This window comes from Mandrillus leucophaeus, unplaced genomic scaffold, assembly GCF_000951045.1.
Source record: "Mandrillus leucophaeus isolate KB7577 unplaced genomic scaffold, Mleu.le_1.0 Scaffold796, whole genome shotgun sequence".
NCBI classification, from domain to species: Eukaryota; Metazoa; Chordata; class Mammalia; order Primates; family Cercopithecidae; genus Mandrillus; species Mandrillus leucophaeus.
The window spans coordinates 769,535-790,688 of NW_012108652.1; positions in this window are offsets into that span (position 1 = coordinate 769,535).

Here is a 21,154-nt window from a genome sequence, read left to right on the forward strand (position 1 = left end):
ACCCCTTCCTTACACCTTATACAAAAATTAACTCAAGATGGATTAAAGAATTAAATGTAAAACCCAAAACTATCAAAACTCTAGAAGAAAATCTAGGCAATACCATTTAGGACATAGGCATGGGCAATGATTTCATGACAAAAATGTCAAAAGTGGCCAGGCATGGTGGCTCATGCCTGTAATCCCAGCACTTTGGGAGGCCAAGGCGGGTAGATCACCTGAGATCAGGAGTTCAAGACCAGCCGGCCAACCTGGTAAAACCCCTTCTCTACTAAAAATACAAAAATTAGCTGGACATAGTGGCAGGTGCCTGTAATCCCAGCTACTCAGAAGGCTGAGGCAGGAGAATCATTCGAACCCAGAAGGCAAAGGTTGCAGTGAGCCGAGATCACGCCGTTGCACTCCAGCCTAGGCAACAAAGCGAGACTCCATCTCAAAAAAAGAAAAAAAGAAAAAACATGTCAAAAACAACTGCAACAGAAGCAAAAATTGACTAATGTGATCTAATTAAACTAAAGAGCTTCTGGACAGCAAAAGAAACTATCATCTGAGTGAAAAGACAACCTACAGAGAGGGAGAAAAGTTTTGCAATCTATCCATCTGACAAAGGTCTAACATCCAGAATCTACAAGAAACTTCAGCAAATTTACAAGAAAACAGCAAACAACCCTATTAAAAAGTGGGCAGAGGACATGCACAGACACTTCTCAAAATAAGACATTTATGCAGTCAACAAACATGAAAAAAAGCCCAACATCACTGATAACTAGAGAAATGCAAATCAAAACCACAATGAGATACCATCTCATGCCAATCAGAATGGCAATTATTAAAAAGTCAAGAAACAATAAATGCTGGTGAGGCTGTGGAGAAATAGGAACACTTTTACACTGTTGGTGGGAATGTAAATTAGTTCAACCATTGTGGAAAACAGTGTGGCGATTCTTCAAAGACTTAGAACCAGAAATGCCATTTGACCCAGAAATCCCATTACTGGGTATATACCCAAAGGAATATAAATCATTTGATTATAAAGATACATGCAAATGTATGTTCATTGCAACACTATTTGCAATAGAAAAAAAAATGAATCAACTCAAATGCCTATCAATGATAGACTGGATAAAGAAATGTGCGAATACAGCATGGAATACTATGCAACCATGAAAAAGAACAAGATCATGTCCTTTGCAGGGACATGGATGGAGTTGGAAGATATTATCCTCAGCAAACTAACACAGGAACAGAAAACCAAACATCAACTTGTAAGTGGGAACTCAACAATGAGAACACATGGCATGGACACAAGAAGGGGAACAACATACACTAGGGCCTATCAGGCATGGGGGTCAGGGGGAGGGAGAGCTTCAGGATAAATAACTAATGAATCCAGGGCTTAATACTTAGGTGATGGGTTGATAGGTGCAGCAAACCACCATGGCACATGTTTACCTATGTAACAAACTTGCACATCCTGCACATGTATCCCAGAACTAAGAAAGAGAAAGGAAGGAAGGAAGGAAGGAAGGAAGGAAGGCAAGCAAGCAGGCAGGCAGGCAGGCAGGCAGGCAGGCAAGGCAGGCAAGGCAGGCAAGGCAGGCAGGAAGGCAGGCCAGCCACATGTTGTGAAGAATAGTGAATACCCATAGTTGGTTATTTCACCATCCAGCATCTATTCATGTTCCTCTGGGTAACAGTGCCCTGATGCTACCTCTCCCCCACTCTCAGCACATGGGCTCCAGGTGAGCCTCCATATTCAGCTTAGGGGTGAGAATCAGCATGTCACATTACCCTGGGATATATTGATTGGTTCAGTGATGGGCACATGATTCAATTAGAGACAAAGAAACACTTCTAGGAAACTGAGACAAAGGTTCTTGCCTTTTTGCATAGGATTTGAAAACCAGATCACAGAAACTAGAAAAATCTTGGAAAGATTTCTAGGATTATAAATTTAAAAACAAAAATGGTAACATTCCTGCTGGTCATGAGGAGAGAGCCCTCCTGGGGTCAAAGTCAACCAAGACAATGTAGACATGAGAGATAGAAAGTAAGTTCCCAGTTCCAGTTGTCATGGATTGAGACTCCGGATGCAGCTCGCCTATGTATCTGTTGGTCAGTGTTATTTTGAAACACAGCTTACAGAAAATAAAATAGAACCACAGGAGTTTTTCTCTATATTATATAATCTTGTATTTTCTCTACTGTCACCAGAACCTGTTACTATATCTCTTCCCCTCTTCTTTACTCATCTGTGAATCACAGTCATCTTTATTTTCTGTGAGTCTATTCATTCTACCCCTTTTCAAATGCATTTATGATACAGAATTGTCTTGGTTACAGGCCTGTCTCCCTTCTGAAATACAAGTTCCCCCAGGAAAGGGGTTATGCCTCATTAATTTCATAACTACCAGCCTACATAGTTTAATTTACAGAACATAGTAAGTGCTCACACTAATTTTGGGGGTAGTGTGGGGTTTTGTGGAGAGAAATTTGAAGCAAGCACACCTAGGTTCAAACTAGCTACTTGTCTAAATTATAAAACATCTTAGCACTGCAGAATCCTCATATAAAAAATGGGCATAATACTGTATCTTCCGTCATTGCTCTGAAAATTAAATAATATTTGAAATACGTCTATATGATGCCTAGCTCACAGAAAGTCCCCAATAATTATTAGTTTTTTCAACCCCATTCCCAAAATCACTGTATAAGTTGATAATTCAAGGAAGAGATAATGAGAATATGACAAAAGACTGTTATAAGCAAAAAGACCAAATTTAGGAGATAATGTGAATGGAAAAACAATTTTGGGCAAAGGACTAAATAGAATGAAAAATGCGGATAATTAAATGTAACCTAGAAAAGATTTGAGGACTCAGAGATGCTAGTGACAATTTCATCATGATGTGGAAAATAAGCACAGACCATATTATCAGCTTGTTAAGAAATTCTTCTCTAAGGTTGTAACGATGTAACTAGCAGTAGTAATGGTAAACTATAATTTAACTGCTGTGAACTTGTTAATTAGTCAGAGTCTAATTCTCTATTAGGGCCTCCATCAGCCATTCCAGTAATTAATTGTCCGAATTAGTTGTAATCATTGAGCTCGTGGATAAAAAATTTCATGTTAACACAGAGCATAGGGCAACAACAATAAAAAAGAAACTGCTAAATATCCAAACTAAGTGTATTAGTCCATTTTCACACTGCTATAAATAGATAACTGAGACTGGGTAATTTATAAAGGAAAGAGGTTTGGCCAGGCATGGTAGCTCACATGTATAATCCCAGAACTTTGGGAGGCCAAGGCAGGCGGATCACTTGAGGTCAGGATTTCAAGACAAGCCTGGCTGACATGGTGAAACCTCATCTCTACTAAAAATTGAAAAATTAGCTGGGCATGGTGGTGCACACGTGTAGTCCCCAGGAGGCTGAGGAAGGAGATTCATTCAAATTCGGGAGGCAGAGGTTGCAGTGAGCTGAGATCACACCACTGCACTCCAGCCTGGGCGACACAGCAAGACTCAGTGCCCCAAAATAAATAAATAAATAAATAAATAAATAAAGAGGTTTAACTGACTCACAGTTCCACATGGCCAGGTTGGTCCCAGGAAACTTAAAATCATGGTGGAAAGTGAAGGGGAAGCAAGGACCTGCTCCACATTATGGCAGGAGAGAGAAGTGCAAGCAGAGAAGTGCCAGATGCTTATAAAACCATCAGATCTAGTGAGAACTCACTCATCATCACAACAACAGCATGGGGGGAACCACCCCCATTCATCCAGTCACCTCGCTCCCTTGACATGTGGGAATTACAAATGAGATTCAGGTGGGGACACCGAGTGAAACCATATCACTAAAGATCGAGCTACCCAGTAGAAATTACCTTAGTACTACTTAGTTGATACCATTCTCTCACTAACTACTTGAGGTCTCAGGTCTTCCTATGAAATTTCCAATGAACCCTTATGATGAGGTTTGCTGACTGGAAACATCAAAAATAAGTCTAAATATCAAAGTGAAGTGTAGGGTGAAACATCTGTTCAATGCATAGACACTGGATCAATGTGTGAACTATCTTAGCCCATTAATTTCTTTTTTATTACTAGAAAAAGTTAAATTTAACTATGACAATGCATTTCCACTGAGGATGTGAGCAGTGCCAATAAAGGCCAATGAGATCATTTATAGATTAGCTATCGTATTAACCATATCTCTATTCAATCAACATAAATACATATACACAGATTTAGACAGAGTAAAACGTCTTGGCTATGGAACTCTTGATGAATGGGTATCTATGGATGGCTAACATTTCTTGAAAATTAACTTCATACTTGTACATAGCCAAACTCTTTTATCTTAATTTTATTGGATTCATTTCCAAAATAAATCACTTAGTTGCCTGACTCAATGAAGAATATTAATAACTCAAGTTTATCATTACAATGATTATTAAAGCCTTAATTTTCATAATCATGAGATTTAATAGTATGTCAGTGACCACTGAAACCAATCACCTTCTAAATGCTTAAGTCACCTGATTTACAACCTACCAAGATGCCATCTCCCTGAACCTTGTACCCATTCGCTTATGACAGCTCACTTCTTTGACTGCCTATTGATTTTTTCAGTTTTATGAATTTCTTACGTATATTAAATCAAAATCAGTTTACCTTTTGGTTTTAGTGCTAACGTTCAGGGCCATTCAAATTTAAACCTTTTTCCAATTACAGTTCTTCAAATATCTGAAAATAATTATTATGGTACACAAAGTCTTCTCTTTTTCTTCATTTTTCATTCACTTCATGAATCATTATCAAGTGTCTACTTTGTGCTGAACCCAGTCTAGATGTTGGGAATATATATAGTATTAAATAAGACCAATAAGTTTCTGCCCTCATCAAACTTACTGGTGGAGAAGATAATAGACAAGAAAATAAATAAGCAAACAAGATCATTACAGATCACAGTAAGTATCAAGAAGACACTGAATAGGCTTCTGTTCTGGAAAGGTAGTGGGAGATACTGAGTGCATAGGGAAGACTCCCTATCCGAGCAGAGACCTAAAAGTTAAAGCTCCACCCAGAAGAAAAGTCAAGAGAAAAGTCCTTTAGACAGAAAGAACAGTAAATTAATTCACTGGAAGAGAAGAAAACTCTCGAAATCATCAAGGAATATGGAGGCAGCTGTGGCTGGAGAGGTACGAGTGGGAGAGGTAAAGGGCCTGAGATAAGGGGGAGAGGCGAGCAGTACCTGATCATGTAGGGACTTGGTAGAAGCCTTCCATTCCTTTCCGAATGCAGTGGCAAGTGACAAACATGAGAGCAATACATCTGAGGTACATTTCTGAAAATCACTGTGGCTTCCTGAACCTTACAAATTCCTGTAACCATTTCTCACAGGAATGATAGCTTCTCTAATCCTGCTCTAGGTTTTCCACATTCTCCTCCAGAAGGGAGTCCGTAAATGAAGGCACAGCTTTCCATGTGATCTGATCATTCAAAGTTAGGTGAAAATAATCACCTCAATTCCTTTAACGTTCTCCTCGTTTACTTAATGCAACTCAAGATTGAGATTTCCTTTGGGGTATTTCAGGGATAGAAACCAAATAAAGAAAGTTATCAGAAACCAAAGTAAGTAAACTCTGTTTGAGGGTTTAAAAGCAGCAATTCTCAGTCTTGCCTGCCCATTGGAAATGTCTGGGGACCTTTTAAAAACCCCTAGTGTGCAGACAACATCCCAGACCAATTAAATCAGAACCTCTGAGGGTATTCTTTTTCAGATCCCAAGATGATGTTATTATGCACTCAGAGGACAAACACCATGAAAGAATGGCTAGCACTGTGCTCCCAAACTTTAATGTATAGACAAATCATCCGAAGATCTTATTAAAAACATATCAGTCTGGGGTAGGACCTAAGAATCTGAATTTTTAAATAGCTTCCAGGTGATACCTTTGCTACTGGTTTAAGAACTAAACTTTGAGTAGCAAAGGGCTTAGCCCGAAGGTTCTCACAACACGCACCAGAATCACCTGGTGGCAGGGAGGGGGAAGGGGCAGTTGTTAAAACACAGGTTGCTGGGCCCCATCCTCAGAGATTCCGATCCTGTAGATCTGGGAAGAGGCCTGAGAATTTGCACCTGTAACAAATTCTCAGGTGATGCTGATGCTATTGGACCAGGGACCACACTGAAATCCACTGGATTAGTCGATTAGCAAAAACCACGTGAACTGTAGGCTCTCAAGTTTGGAGCACAGACTTTATAATTTTAACTTTCATTACCCAGAATGCTTTTCACCTATTTTCATTCTTCCCTGAATTCCATTTGGGCACATTGTTATTGTACATTCTCCTCAGGAAAATGCTAGCTAAAAGGAATTTTATTTGGGGAAGGAGAAATATGACAATAATAGGCCAGCAAACGAGCTTTGGATGAGGAAAGGGAAATGTATCTGAAACACTGAAGCTTCCCCAGATATGTCTTATCACTAAAAGCAGCTTAGACTAAATTTTGAATTGTGTCTTTCTCATAGATTTTAGCTATAGTGTGCAACCAGTTCTCCCATTTAACAAAAACTTTAATGTTCTGCATTGTTTTCATTGCGTGTCTGCCTCTCTGATTTCTTGTTTGCTTTGTTCCAATGCATCTTTGTGTCTCTTTCTTATGAACATGCTGCATAATGCAAACTAATAAGAATATATGCCTCCAAAGTGTGGAGAGTTGAGTGTCATAAATAGAAAATAAAGTGAATTGTTCTTCCAACACCAAGTGTTTCTCAGGAAGCTTTTTTTTTTTTTTCTGAAGAATATTTTTCCCTCAGGCTGATTTGCATACCAGGAAAGTGACATATATGTTATACTTCATCTGTTATACATATTTCCAAGGTGACATCACTTTTTTTTTCTTAGTATTATTGTAGGACAATTATTTAAATTGTTCTATTAATAAAATATGTTTTAATGAACCAGGGCATCTCTATTTTCCCTATATAAATGTTTATTCAATAAATAAGTTTTTGTTCATGTCTAGGAGTTGAAAATGATATGTAATTAACTGTCTATAAAGTAGATATTTTAAAAACTACCACACTTGGCAATCTTCTGTGAATCAGTTAAGAATTCATATGGTTATGATATAATCAAAACCTTTTTTAAAAACCCTAAAACAATTATGACACAATTCACCTCAAAATAGCATAGAATCTTACAGCTCTAAATTGTGGTATGACAATGGTAGCAGCAAACTTGTCAAATCAGATAAGAGAGTGCATAATTAGAAAACTAAGTGTTCTATCAATCACTTATTATTCCCAGAAAAGAAGGGACAATAAGAGAAGGTACACTGAGACAACATAACAGGATTTTTTCCTCCGATTTAATTTAAAATGTCAAATTACTTTTTAAAACCCTCTCAATTAGAAATGTACTCTGAAGGATAACCAAAAAAAGTCCCTTTGAGCTGTATTTTATTGTTATTTTTAAGAAAATAGAAAACAAAGTTTTGGCTTGAAGACTTACCTAGAGTAAATCTATTCTGGCAGAAACTCAAACAGATACTAGAAAATGGGATTTGATTGACATCTTGCTTGATATCTGTCTTGATAGTTTAAGAAAATCATTGAGTTAACAGAGAGGGCCTTGTAAAAAAGTGCAGAAAAACCAAGGAACATTCCAAGACTCAGATTCCATGTGATAAATGTTAGAAAGGTAAATTTTGGGCAATGAGTTCAATGATACATGGCTTCATTATTTCTTTATTGACTCACTGGGATTACCTAGTATTGACCAGCAGCAGGAGCCATAGCTGAAAATGCATTCCCAAAGTCACTAGGTTATGAGTATTGCAAGTGCATGTGATCTGTTTGTTTGTTTTTAAGTGAGTTTGTATTTGCAGGCAGCCCTTGGGGACAATTAGAATTTTGGCAGCTGAGAAGGCAAAATGACTAACAGGCCCTGCAGCCAAAATAGCTTTACATAGAAATTCTTATTAAAGCCAATACTAAGTATATACAATTTCATCTATGACTAAGATCCTAGAGATGGGAGAAACTAAAATTAAATTTTGGATAGAATGACATTGCTATAAAAGAACATGACATTTGCCCCCCCCCAAAAAAAATCAAACCCCAAAAGTAATTATAAATGTAAGGTATCCTGATTGGGAGAAAATGCTACTTAGAGTTCCATAGAAGTCCTTTAGAACCCAGTATCATTGAACATTTTTATTAAAAGCTTTGAGTGAAGATGTTAACACTAATCAAACTTATAAATGGTTAGAATTACAGTGTCTTAGAAAATTAAGATTAAAGTCGAATACGAGCATGAAAAGTTTGAGAAATGGGTGAAAAACAATTAAATGCTATGTTCAATAAAGGAAAAATGTGAAGTGGTTTACACAGAAAATGGTGAGTACTACAAAACACTAACAAGAACAAAACACCGAAAAGCATGAGAAAAACGAAAAATGTCAATAATGTGTCACTAACACAAAAATGCTATATTTTATTCTTCATTTAAAATAGTATTTAATACATTGAGTGAATTTCATTTGCATTGCTTTGGTTTAGTACAAGTGAAATTTGAAGTTCACTCTGGCAGAACTATATAATAAGAGACAGTCAAATTACATCATTCAGAAGAGAATAGAAGAATTAATAAAAGGTTAAGAAAGAAATACCTTCATGGCAAAAGTTATAGAAAGTTAATAGCCCAGAAAAAGAAAAGGCAGCAAAGGGGAAATGATAGAACTCTTCAGTAATATATAAGTAGAAAGAAGTAGTAAGTGTAAAGGTTAAAAGACTTTTTAGAGCTATACATATGGGTTTGAATCTAATATGGTTTGGCTCTGTGACCCCACCCAAATCTCATTTTGTAGCTCCCGTAATTCCCACATGTTGTGGGAGGGACCTGGTGGGAGATGATTGAATCAATCATGGGGGTGGGTCTTTCTTGTGCTGTTCTCATGATAGTGAATGGGTCTCGCAAGATCTGATGGTTTTAAAAACAGGAGTTTCTCTGCACAAGCTCCCTCTCTTTGCCTGTTACTATCCACGTAAAATGTGACTTGCTCCTCCTTGCCTTCTGCCATGATTGTGAGGCCTCCCCAACCATGTGGAACTGTAAGTCCAACAAACCTCTTTCTTTTGTAAATTGCCCAGTCTTGGGTATGTTTTTAATCAGCAGTGTGAAAACTGACTAATATAAATCCTACCTCTTCAACTTCTTACTGTGCAGAGAAAAACAAAGTCATGATTTAGTAAGTTTCCTCAATTCTCTAAATTTCCTCATCTGTAGAATATAGAAAACAAAAGTATCTAGGATTGGACAATTGTTGTGAGAATTAAGTGTGATAATACATTTAGTGCAGAGTTTGCATTGGTTTCCGGGTCTCATTTCCCTCATTAATTAATCAAATTTAGTTAAAATGATGCTTTTCTAAAGTCAAAGAGAGACAATGCTAGAGTAGATCCCAAATATGAATGTTTTGTTTGTTGTTTATTTTTGTTTTTAATTTTCTTTCCAGAAAAACAAAGGAAGGAGATCAACAAATATAGATTATTTTAAGATCAAGTTATCCTTTCCCTCAAAATAAAGGGAATGGTCTAACTCAGATTCCCAAATTTGCAAACAAAGCTTGTTTGTGGTATTTCACCTTTCAGGAGTGCCTTTTGTCCTTGGAATCTGGATTACTCTTATTCTTTCTATCTTCTTAAATTAAACTTCTCAACATGTTCTTTCCTACCTAAACCCTATATATTATCATCTTTTCTCTTTCCAAGATACATATAATCTGCAGTCTACTTTTTTTCCAGTCTCTTCCCTTAAGGTCCACATTTCTTATCACCTCTCTGACCACTTTGATCAAACTTTGGCTGTCCTGGATGTCATATGAAATATGAGATAATCTACGAGAGTTGTTGAGAGGACTTTGGGAGAAAGACCAAGAACCCATAATGTTATAACTAAACACACCAATCCATGTATTTTATTGTATGTAGTTATCAAAACTATTTTCATGTAACTTTAAGAGAATTTACTAAAGAAAGGTATAATTTTCCTAATTTACTGTACATCTAAGTGCCTAAAAGGGAGAGAACACATATATGTAGATAGGTGTGAATATGAAGTCAATCATGGTAAGCACCTTGCAGTCTTTCGTGATTCATGAAGCCTATCACTGAGATGCAGGATATCTGGTGGCAGGTGAAGTCTCCAATTTTGTTGAAATAGATCATTTAGTAATGTGAAGGCTGTTAAAAATGAAACTATTTATATAATAAAAAGAAAATAATTCATTGCTTACATCTGTCTGCTGAAATGAAATAAAAATTGTTTATTCAAATGACATATTATTACATGTAATGTGAGAATTCAGGGATAGATGCAGCAAACACAAAGAAATATTGAAGAAATTCTCACTAGGAATTCGAACAAATCTTAAATTTAGTAAGTCCAAAATAATACTCATGCTTTTCCCCTGACAATGTTCAACTTTATCTGAGCACTCTGCTCTCACTCTTTTGTGTTCAAATAAATGGGGAACCATACAGAACCATCCTGCCCTTTAATATTCCAAGATAACCCATCTCTACCTTCCTCAATGACTAGGTTAAGAGGCCTCTCAACTCCTTCTTACCACTCTCAGAAGATAACCTGATGACATTCTTGCCTATCTGCCCTTCATGCAAGGCCTCTTTTCTTATCTTTGAGATCATCCTAGTTAATGAACTATCTCCGTATTGCAAGAGACTTTATGAAATCATCCCCTTAATTGTCTGGTGCATTTTGTCTAGTAAAAACTATTTCAACTGTTACCTTAGTTGATGACAATTCCTTTTTTTTTTTTTTTTTTTTTTTTTTTTTTTTGAAACAGGGTCTTATTCTGTCTCTCAGGCTGGAGTGCAGTGGCGCAATCACAGCTCACTTCAGGCTTAACCTCCCTGGGCTCAGGTGATCCTCCCACCTCAGCCGCCCAAGTAGTTAGGACCACAGGTGCACACCACCATGCCCACCTAATTTTTGGTTTTTATGAGTTTTGTTTTGTTTTGTGTGTGTGTGGTTTTTTTTTTTTTTTGTAGAGATGGGGTTTTGCCATGTTGCACAGGCTGGCCTTGAACTTCTGGCTCCACCTTGGCTTCCCAAAGTGCTAGGATTACAGATATGAGCCCAGTGGCAATTCCATCTTGATGGCAGCTCAAGCCAAAACCCTGGAAGTCATTCTTGACTCCTCTTTTTCTCAAGCATCCCCATCCAATCTACCAAGGAATGCTTTTGGTTTTCACCTCAAAATACATCCAGAATCCTATCACTTCTAACCAATTCCACTGGTACCCCTATGGTTTGAGCCATTACCATCTGTTGCATAGATTATTTTAAAAACCACCCCACAGGCCTCTCAGCTTCCACTATTGCCTGGCTATAGTATACTCTCAACAAAATTACATGAATGAACTAAAATTCAGATCATGTCATTTATCTGCTCAAAATTCTCCAAAGGTTACCAACTTCAGTCAGAGTTCTTACAGTGGTTTAGAAGTTCTATATGGTATGGCTTCTCCATGACCTCTCTGAACTCGTCACCTACCAGTCTCACTTGAATCTGACAAAACGAGCCTCTTTTCTCTGTCTTGAATATGCCAGGCATGCTTCCACCACAGAATCTTTGCACTGGCTGTTTCCTCTGACTTAAATTCCCTTTTTTCAGATAGTTATATGGATCACTCTATCACCTCTTTCAAGTGTTTGCTCAGAGGTCACTTTCTCAGTGAAGGCCATTCTAATCACCCTTTTAAAACTTGCACATCTAAATTGGCATTCTGCACCCCATTATCATGTCCTATTTTTCCCAAAGCACTTTAACCTTTTAATATATCATAGAATATCCTCATGTCTATGACTTATGCCTGTCTTCTCCTCTAAGAGGGAGAAGGATTTTTATGTTTTAATCATTAATGCATATCTTAGTTCCTCTTTTCTCTTTCATTGCTATATTCCTAGTGCCTAAAAGAGTGTCTGACACATAGTAGGTAGTTCAATAAATATCTGCTGAAAGATTGATTTGCCAAATAACTAACTAATTGGTTGAATGAATGGATAAATGAATATAATAATATTATCGGTTTAGAGTAATAACAAGTGCTGCAGCCATGCACTGATAATCTGAATTATTTTCCATTCTGATTCTATTCAACTTTTTATCAATACCCCTAGTTCTCTTTCCAGGCTCTGAATGTGGTAAGAAACCATTAGTATTGCTGTGTTTCTAGTACCATGGACACCACACATGCATTACCATAATCACACAGCCCTACACAGGAAAACAGTGAGGAAATAGCATAAGCTAAGTTGTGAGGCAGACACGAGTATGTCCATCAGATAATTCTGATTGTGTATTCATTAAAAACTAGAGGACTCCGATCAAATCGGTTGGAGTATATATCAAAATTATATTCTCAAGATCAAGCCATAGGCTACTAGGCATTTAATCAAGCCAAGAGTATTCATTCTTGACAAGTACCATGTAAACTGGCAGAATGTAAATTGAGGAAATAAGAGACTCTTTAGCCCTCTCTTTTATTGAAAAGAGATTCTTGATTGGTCTAGGAGGGGACCACAGGATTAATTTAAAATTTCTAATAATCATTCCTAAGGCCTTCCTTTTAACTAGTTCATTTTCAATTTCCCTATTAATTACACTGACTTGATTTATCATTGCCTCAAAACTTTTATGACGAATCTCTGTGTATTTTAACATCAGAACTCTCTGGTAAATAATATAGAGCAAAGAAGTCTAATGAAAACAACTGTACTTTAGAATCAAAAAGACAAAGTTCAAACCCAGTACTAACCATTTATTGTGTATCTTTAGCAGGTTATTTTTAATTGTGGTAGGAATATTTAACATAAGATCTACTCTCTTGACAAATGTGTAAGTGTACAGTTTGTTAATTATAGGTACAATGTTGTACAGCAGATTTCTAGAACTTATTTGTCTTGCTCAACTGAAACGTTGTGCCCGTTTGACTAGCAACTCTCCATTTCTCCCTCCCCTTGCCCCTGGCATCCAACTTTCCACTTTGATTCTATGTATTTGACTATTTTAGACATTTCATGTAAGTGGAATCATGCAGTGTATGTCCTTCCATGACAAGTTTATTTCACTTATATAATTTTCTAGAGGTTCATCCATGCTCTCACATATTGTAGAATTTCCTAATTTTTTAATTCTCAGTAACATTTCACTTTACTTATACAGTACATTTTCTTTATCCATTAATCCATCGATAAACATTTAGCTGTTTTCACATCTTGGCTATTGTGAATAGCACAGCAATGAACATGGAGGTGATAATAGCTCTTCAAGATTCTGATTTCAGTTCTTTTAGGTGGAAACCCAGTAGTGAGATTGCTGAATCATATGCAGTCCTATTTTCATGTTTTGAGCAATCTTCATACCATTTTTGATAGCAGCTGCATCATTTTGCATTCCCACCAACAGTGTGCAAGGGTTTCCTAGCCAATATCTGTTGCCTTTTTTTTATAACAGAGATTTTAACAAGTGTGAGGTGATATCTCATTTCTCTGATGATTAGTAATGTTGAGTATTTTTCATATACTTATTGGTTATTTATATGTCTTCTTTACAAAAATATCTATTCAAGTCTTCAGCCCATTTTTTTGATAAGGTTATTAGGACTAATTTTGCTATCTAAGTGTAGTTCCTTATATATTTTGAAGATTAACTCCTTATCAGATATATAGCTTGCAAATATTTTCTTCAATAGCACAGTTTGCCTTTTCACTTTGTTGACTGTTTTCTTTGCTGTGCAGAAGCTTTTAAGTTTAATGTAGTTTCACTTGTCTGTTTTTGCTTTCATTGTCTATGTTTTTGGCGTCAGATCTATGAAATCATTGCCAAGACCAATCTGTAGTATAGAGCTTTTCCCTATTTTTTCTTCTAGTAGTTTTACAGTTTCATTTCTTATGTTTACATCTTTAATTCACTTTGAGATAATTTTTGTGTATGTTGTGAGATAATAGTTCAATTTCTTTCTTTCCATGTAGGTATCCATTTTTCCCAATTCCATTTGTTGAAGATACTATTCTTTTTCCATTGTGTATTATTGGCACCCTTGTCAAAGATAAGTTGACTGAATATTTGTTGATTTATTCCTAGGCTCTCCATTCTAATCCATTAGTATATATGTCTATTTTCATGTCAGTACCATATTGTTTTAATTATTGTTTCTTTGTAATGTATTTTATATTTATGTATTATATGATATATTATATATACTAAATTTATATACTGTAATATATTGGGCAGGTTTTTAAATCTTTCAACCTAAATTTTTTCATCTGTAAGAACAATAATCTGTGCTTCAGAGAGAGGTTATGAGGATACACTTAGATCTCCAGGAACCAGACATCAAGTGGAATTAAATTAAATAGATTTAAATTCAATAAATGCCTCTTCTGTTCGGTATTTCCCTGAGATTTGGAAACAATAAAAAAAACCCTCCCTCATTCAAATGCCAGTTGGAATTAAACGACTCTGCCTTAGATTGCTAAAAAGTCTTCTGGGTATGGCACTTTCTGCCATAGTTTTTCCCTGTTCCTTGAACACTCCAAAATTGTTTTCACTTTGAGACATTGACCTCTGCCTTGAATGCTTTTCCCCATTTTACTACATAACTATCTTGTACTCAGGCCTGAGCATGGGATCTCAGAAATTTATTTCCATTAATGGTGGCTCTTTCTCCCCCTTTTACTCTCTATCATAACACCCTGTTCCTTAAGCACTATAGCATTATTGAATATTGACTTGTTTGCCTGCTTATATTTCCTTTTTTTTTTTTTTTTTGACAATCTCACTATTGCCCAGGCTGGAGTGCAATAGCACCATCTCGGCTCACTGCAACCTCCACCTCCGCGGTTCAAGAGATTCCCCTGCCTCAGCCTCCCCAGTAGCTGGGATTACAAGCATGCACCACAACGCTCGGCTAATTTTTGTATTTTTAATAGAGACGGGGTTTCACCATGTTGGACAGAGTGGTTTTGAACTCCTGACCTCAAGTGATCCACCCACCTCGGCCTCCCAAAGTGCTGGGATTACAGGTGTGAGCCACTGTGCTGGGCTGTCTGCTTTTAGTTCCACCACCAGAATGTACATTCACGGGAGCCTTGTTGAATTGTTTACAGCAGTATCCCCAGGACTTAGATTGCCAGGACCATTAGTAGGTGCTCAAAAAACATTACTTAATGAAAGAAATTTAAAAAGTTCTATTTGAGGATGAGTGAGCATCAGATTCTTTTTTTTGACAGGGAGAAAGTATGCTGGATGCTGACTGCTTCCCGGGGGATGTAAGGGCAAGAATCCCCATCCTCTCTTCTAGCCCCCACCCCCCAGGGGCCAAGGGAAAAGGAAACTTCATCTATTTCACATAGAAGTCTGCACCAGTCATGCATTCCTCACATTCTTCATTGATGGACAGTCCCAGCTGAGACAGCTGAAGAGCACATTAACAACTCAATAGCAAGAGTCCAAACCTCAGAGAATCCCTTCCTCCTCCCAAGTTATCCTCTTCTTTTGAAACCAGCCCCACTCCTGAATTCAGCTAGATTTCTTTCACATAAATTTCTGACAAACATGCGCTATTTTTATTCCTGAGTTCATTCTCATCCTTGAGTTTCATCTTGCTTCTGGAGCAAACCCTACCTGAGCCTCCTCATGTGGCTCAGACAATTTGAAATGATAGGACAATGAAATACAAGAAGATAAGGAAAAAAAAAAAAGAATATTAATATGCTTGTACTTGCAGTTATTTGAACACTGATTTCTTGGTCCTATTATTTTTTCAATTTTGTTAAGTTGTATTAAAACATATCTCCTTGGAAATTTTGCTACTATTGGTAAGGTATAAATACCTATTATCGCCGGGTGCGGTGGCTCAAGCCTGTAATCCCAGCACTTTGGGGGGCCGAGACGGGCGGATCATGAAGTCAGGAGATCGAGACCATCCTGGCTAACATGGTGAAACCCCGTCTCCACTAAAAAATACAAAAAACCAGCCTGGGCGACAGAGCAAGACTCCGTCTTAAAAAAAAAAAAAAAAAAAAAAAAAAAAAAAACCTATTATCTGTATATTAAAATATGCAGGGGTGTTTTTAAAGTAAACTCTTAATTAGGAGTATTGGCTGTAAGAATCAATTCCCATATGTCTTAGATTTCATGGTACTTTAAGGATTGCTGCATATTCCATTCTGTCATGTTTTTATAATATTCTTGCCATCGTATATACAGGTGAATGTGGGTATAGAGATTTTGCCTATGGAAGAAACTTTGAATTATAGCAATAGGTCCAAATTGGTTCTCATATGGGCACCTTCAGTTATTTGCTTCACTGAAATGGTTCTTTTCCAACTTCATGGAGTTCATTTTTATAAAGCAAATGTAATGGAGAAGTATGGATATCTTTGGGGTGTATAAATTGCCTACTTAGACTTGAGAGTTAGAAAAGACTGTATATGTGTGTGTTCGTATATCTGGGTGTGTCTATCATGATTGCAACTGGAATAATTGGCAGATACAATGAAAAAAAGTCCAGTCCTTGCTGTTTTATGTTCTACTATTTTAAACTGTGCTGAATGGCTAAAATGTTTTCACTTTGGGTTTTTTTTCCCCTTTAAAATGAGACTTATTAGAAAAAAAAAAAATAAGCACTGGAAAGGGAGAAAGGCCAGGGAAAGACGGGTGTGTGTGTGTGTATAAAAGGAAAGCATGGTGAAGGAGCCCCTTCCAGCCCTTATTCCATGAATACAAAGAAGGAAAGATGCTGAAGCCATTTCTTCCTGGCCAGCCTGGCAGAAAAGGAACCACTAAACTGAAGGTACATTGAGGATAGGGTTCAGGTCTGTTTTATTCACTGTTGTATAATCAGTACCTAATTATGGTGATTAACAGCCGGGAAACATTTGTTGAAGAATGAAGGAATGAAGACAGGGAGAGGAGAAGAGGGAGGGAGAGCTTCTATATGCCACCCAATGATGGAAGGATGAAGAGAGAAAGTTCTTCATGAGAAGAGCTTTTCTAATACTAAGTAGACAAAAAAAAAAAAGGCTTTTTTTCTAGTACTTCTTTATAAATATCGACTTTACTAATTTAATGTGTATTCATGTGCCTTTTTCTTGTACACATATGTAGGAATATTTCAGAACTACAGGATTTCTCTTGAAAATCAGGCTTGAATTACTGATAGAATATAATAGTGTTCATCTTCTACAGGATATCCCTTCTTTTCTTTTACTTTTCTTTGTTCATTGGGCATGTGGTTAGAGGTTTTATTTTTCAAATTTGCGATTTACCAGAATTCCTTTCTTTAACTATCACATGAGCTGATGGTTCAAGACAACTGTCCTGTATCTTTGTTTGAGGGTGGGGAGGTAGCAAAGCAAATCCTCGCCCTTTTAAAAGTACAAGTAGGTCTTAGATCTTGTGTTTCACTCTATTTAAACACTGATCCTATAAAACAAAACAGAATTTTATGAACTTCAATGTTTAATTAAACAAACATTTATTAAATCACATCTAGAAAGCAACATTTTCTCCTAACATTATTTTATAAGTATCCTTTTTTTGTTTTTTGAGATAGAGTCTCACTGTATTGACTAGACTGGCCTCAAACTCCTGGCCTCAAGGGATCCTCCTGCCTCAGCCTCCCAAGTAGCTGGAACTGCAGGCTCAAGTAGTCAAATGTAGCTCATTTGATATTCTGTTCCTTGCCAATAACACTATTAGTGTTACTAATATTTAAAATAGTGTAATTTATTAACAATAATAATTCTCAAACATTATGAGTAAACAAAGGAATTATTAAGTTAGGCATCAATCTGAAACTAATTTAGAGAATAATTTTTTAAAAAACATGCAAGAAAAGTGAAACAAGAAACAAGAAAATGGATTCATATGCTTCCTGATAATTAAGATGACTTCCACAATTGCAAATGAAAAAAACTTAGGAACATCAGGAGTAAGCAAGCTATGATCTTGACAACTGAAGGGTTAGATGTACACATTAGTTGAATGTTCTAAAAGCTCAAGTGCTATCACCTTCTAGTGAATATTCAGAAGATGGTGCATATACACGTTGTATCACCAAAAAGTTTCTTTATAGTCAGTAGAAAAATGTTAAGTCAACTTTACTGAAAGGGGACTTTTTTTCCCTTCTCTATTCCCATCTTAGTCCTATTTTGCTTGATGTGACAAAAAAAGAAAGATCAAGGCCAGGCGTGGTGGCTCACGCCTGAATCCCAGCTCGTTGGGAGACCTAGGCCGGTGGATCACCTGAGGTCAGGAGTTCGAGACCAGCCTGACCAACATGGTGAAGCCCCGTCTCTACTAAATACAAAAAGTTAGCTGGGTGTGGTGGTGCATGCCTGTAGTCCCAGCTACTTGGGAGGCTAAGGCAGGAGAAGCGCTTGAACCCGGGAGGCAGGGGTTGGAGTGAGCCAAGATTACGCCATTGCACTCTAGCCTAGGCAACAAGAGAGAAACTCTGTCTCAAAAAGATAAAAGAAAAGAAAAATCAAAATGAAATCAGGTGAGAATGTGAAGGATTGAACAAGATTTTTTAAAAATGGGGAGAAGAAACAAGTCATGTCCTTTTACCAATGAAACATCCAAGATCTATTTAGAAATGTAAATGTTTTAGCATATTTGAATGAGGCAGTGGGAATGTTGAGATTGATACAACTGAAAGCAACAGACTACTGTATAACATTTTGACTATAGTTACTAACAAAGTATTCTATTCTTGAAATTCACTGAGAGTAGATGTTAATTGCACTCACCATAAAAAAAGATATGTGAAGTAATGCATATGTTAATTAGCTTGATCCAGCCATTCTACAATGTACACATATTTCAAAACACTATGTTGTATACCATAACTATATATAGTTTTATTTGTCAATTAAAATACAACTTCTGTTTTTAGAGACAGGGTCTCACTTTGTTGCCCAGGCTGGAGTGCAGTGGCCAGACCACAGCTCTCTGTAACCTGAAATTTCTGGGCCCAAGTCATCCTCCTACTTCAGCCTCCCAAGTAGCTAGGACTACAGGCATGTGCCACCATGTCTCCTAAGTTTTTAAAATTTTGTAGTAATGAGGTCTTGCTATGTTCCCCAGGTTCATCTCTAACTCCTGGACTCAAGTGATCCTCTAGCCTTGGCCTCCCAAAGCACTGGGATTACAGATGAGCCTAAAATATAATGTTTTTAAAAAAATGAAAGCAACAGAATTAGACAAGCTCACAATATTTTCCTACCAATGTTGTTTAAGGAAACTTTTTTCCCAAAAAAAAAGTATCCCAAAAAGATACTTAAGAATCCTCTTTAATAACTTTTAAAAGTGTGCATTGTATGAAAGCTAAGCCATTCTAAAATTCTGTTGTTGAAATTGAAGCATGATATTTGTAATTTAAAAGTTAATGCTTCTTTATGAGATTTTACCCTTTTTTGCCTTGGTTGCATAGAAAGTTCCCAGAAATCAGACAAGCTTGCCCAGAGGGAGAACTAATGTTCAAGCTTCCAAAGTGGGTAGTGAATTGAAAATCATGAAAAATGTTATGAAACTAAAGAAAAATTAAATGTATGATTTGATGAATGTATTTATGTGATGATTGACAAGTTAGCATCCAGGTTCTACTGACCAATGTTTATGGGAAAAGACTGGAGGAGACAGGGAATTCTGGCAGCTTTTGCCTGCTATTTATGTACCGTCCAGCTTAGCAGGAGAGGGAGGAAGGACTGGGGCTGCATTAAAAAACATCCTCTGGGCTGGCTCACTGGGCTTGCTTTGAACTCTTGTTCATCATTATTTTATGCTGCAGCTTGTCTTTGTGTTGGTGGAAGGGAAAAGAAAAACACAAGAGACTAGCCTTTAGTTTCTAAATCAAAGCTGTGCTTTGCTGACTGCTGGAGTGGCTTTTCAAAAGCAAAACAAGTGGGGACATTAAAATTCCTTGCTTTTCTGAACCAGGAGCTGAGTTGGGTGTTTTTTCTTCTTCTTTTTAAATTCTCAGATGCAAAAGAGTATGTTTCAATGTGTCTTACATTTACCTCTAAACGATCTTAGTATTTTTTTTTTCAATTTGACTGTCACTTAGAAAAGATAAAGCAAGGTGAAAAAATACTAAGAAGGAACCTGCAGAGGTTTGGAGGAAGGGCGTTCATTGTCATCCCATTTAAGAAAGAGAAAAATATGTAAATTTTACTAATTATTGCCTCTTACACATCCTTTCTTGATAGTGACCCCAAAGTCCAAAGACGTTAAATCTGTTGCCTAAGACTCAGACCCAGAAAGTCAGAACTAGACCTTCCTCTGTGGATTCCCACTCGCCCTCTTTACACTGCCCTATGCTGCCTCTAGCGTTAGCCGGAGAAACTATAAGGAGGGGTTGGGGGACGAGAAGGCAAAGAAAAGCTGGAGAGGGTCGTAGATTCTTGCCTAAGGAGGCAAGAAGTGACCTCCCTGAGTCAAGATACTTGAGCATTTGACTTGACTAAGAGAAGCAGCTCGCTAGTTCCAGGAGTTGAACGCGCCGATTAGCTGCCGCTGAGTATCTATAATTTTTTTGTTTGCTTGTTTGTTTTTCTACTTTGGAAGATCAATGTAAGGTAGAAAGTTAATCGCTTTCTTCTCGCCCTCCACGCCTTCCACGCTGACCGAAGCGACCGTCCTGCCTCGAACGTTTCGTGGGCTCATTCTTTGTAACACTTGCTCTGGGCCTTAGGTGTCTCTTTAAACCCTCTCTCCCCTCTTTATTTCCAAGTCTTTATCTTTGACTTTCTTAAGCTGTAAAGACACACTGGCACCTTAGGTGGTCAGGGAAGATCGCTGGATTCCTTATTTCGGCGAAAGTCCAGAGGACCATTCCCGCACCGTTCCCATTTTAGAAACACTTGAAAGACCCTTAAGGATCATTTACGGAGAGAAAGGGGAGCATTCTGCTGCTGCCGGCGGGCAGCTAGAGAACGTGGCGGGGGGCAGCGCATCTGGCGCCTTGGCCGAGGCGCAGAGTGGGAACAGCCCGCACGCGTCCGCTGCCGCCCTGCCTGGCGACGAGTGGCAAAATCGCCCACCAGGA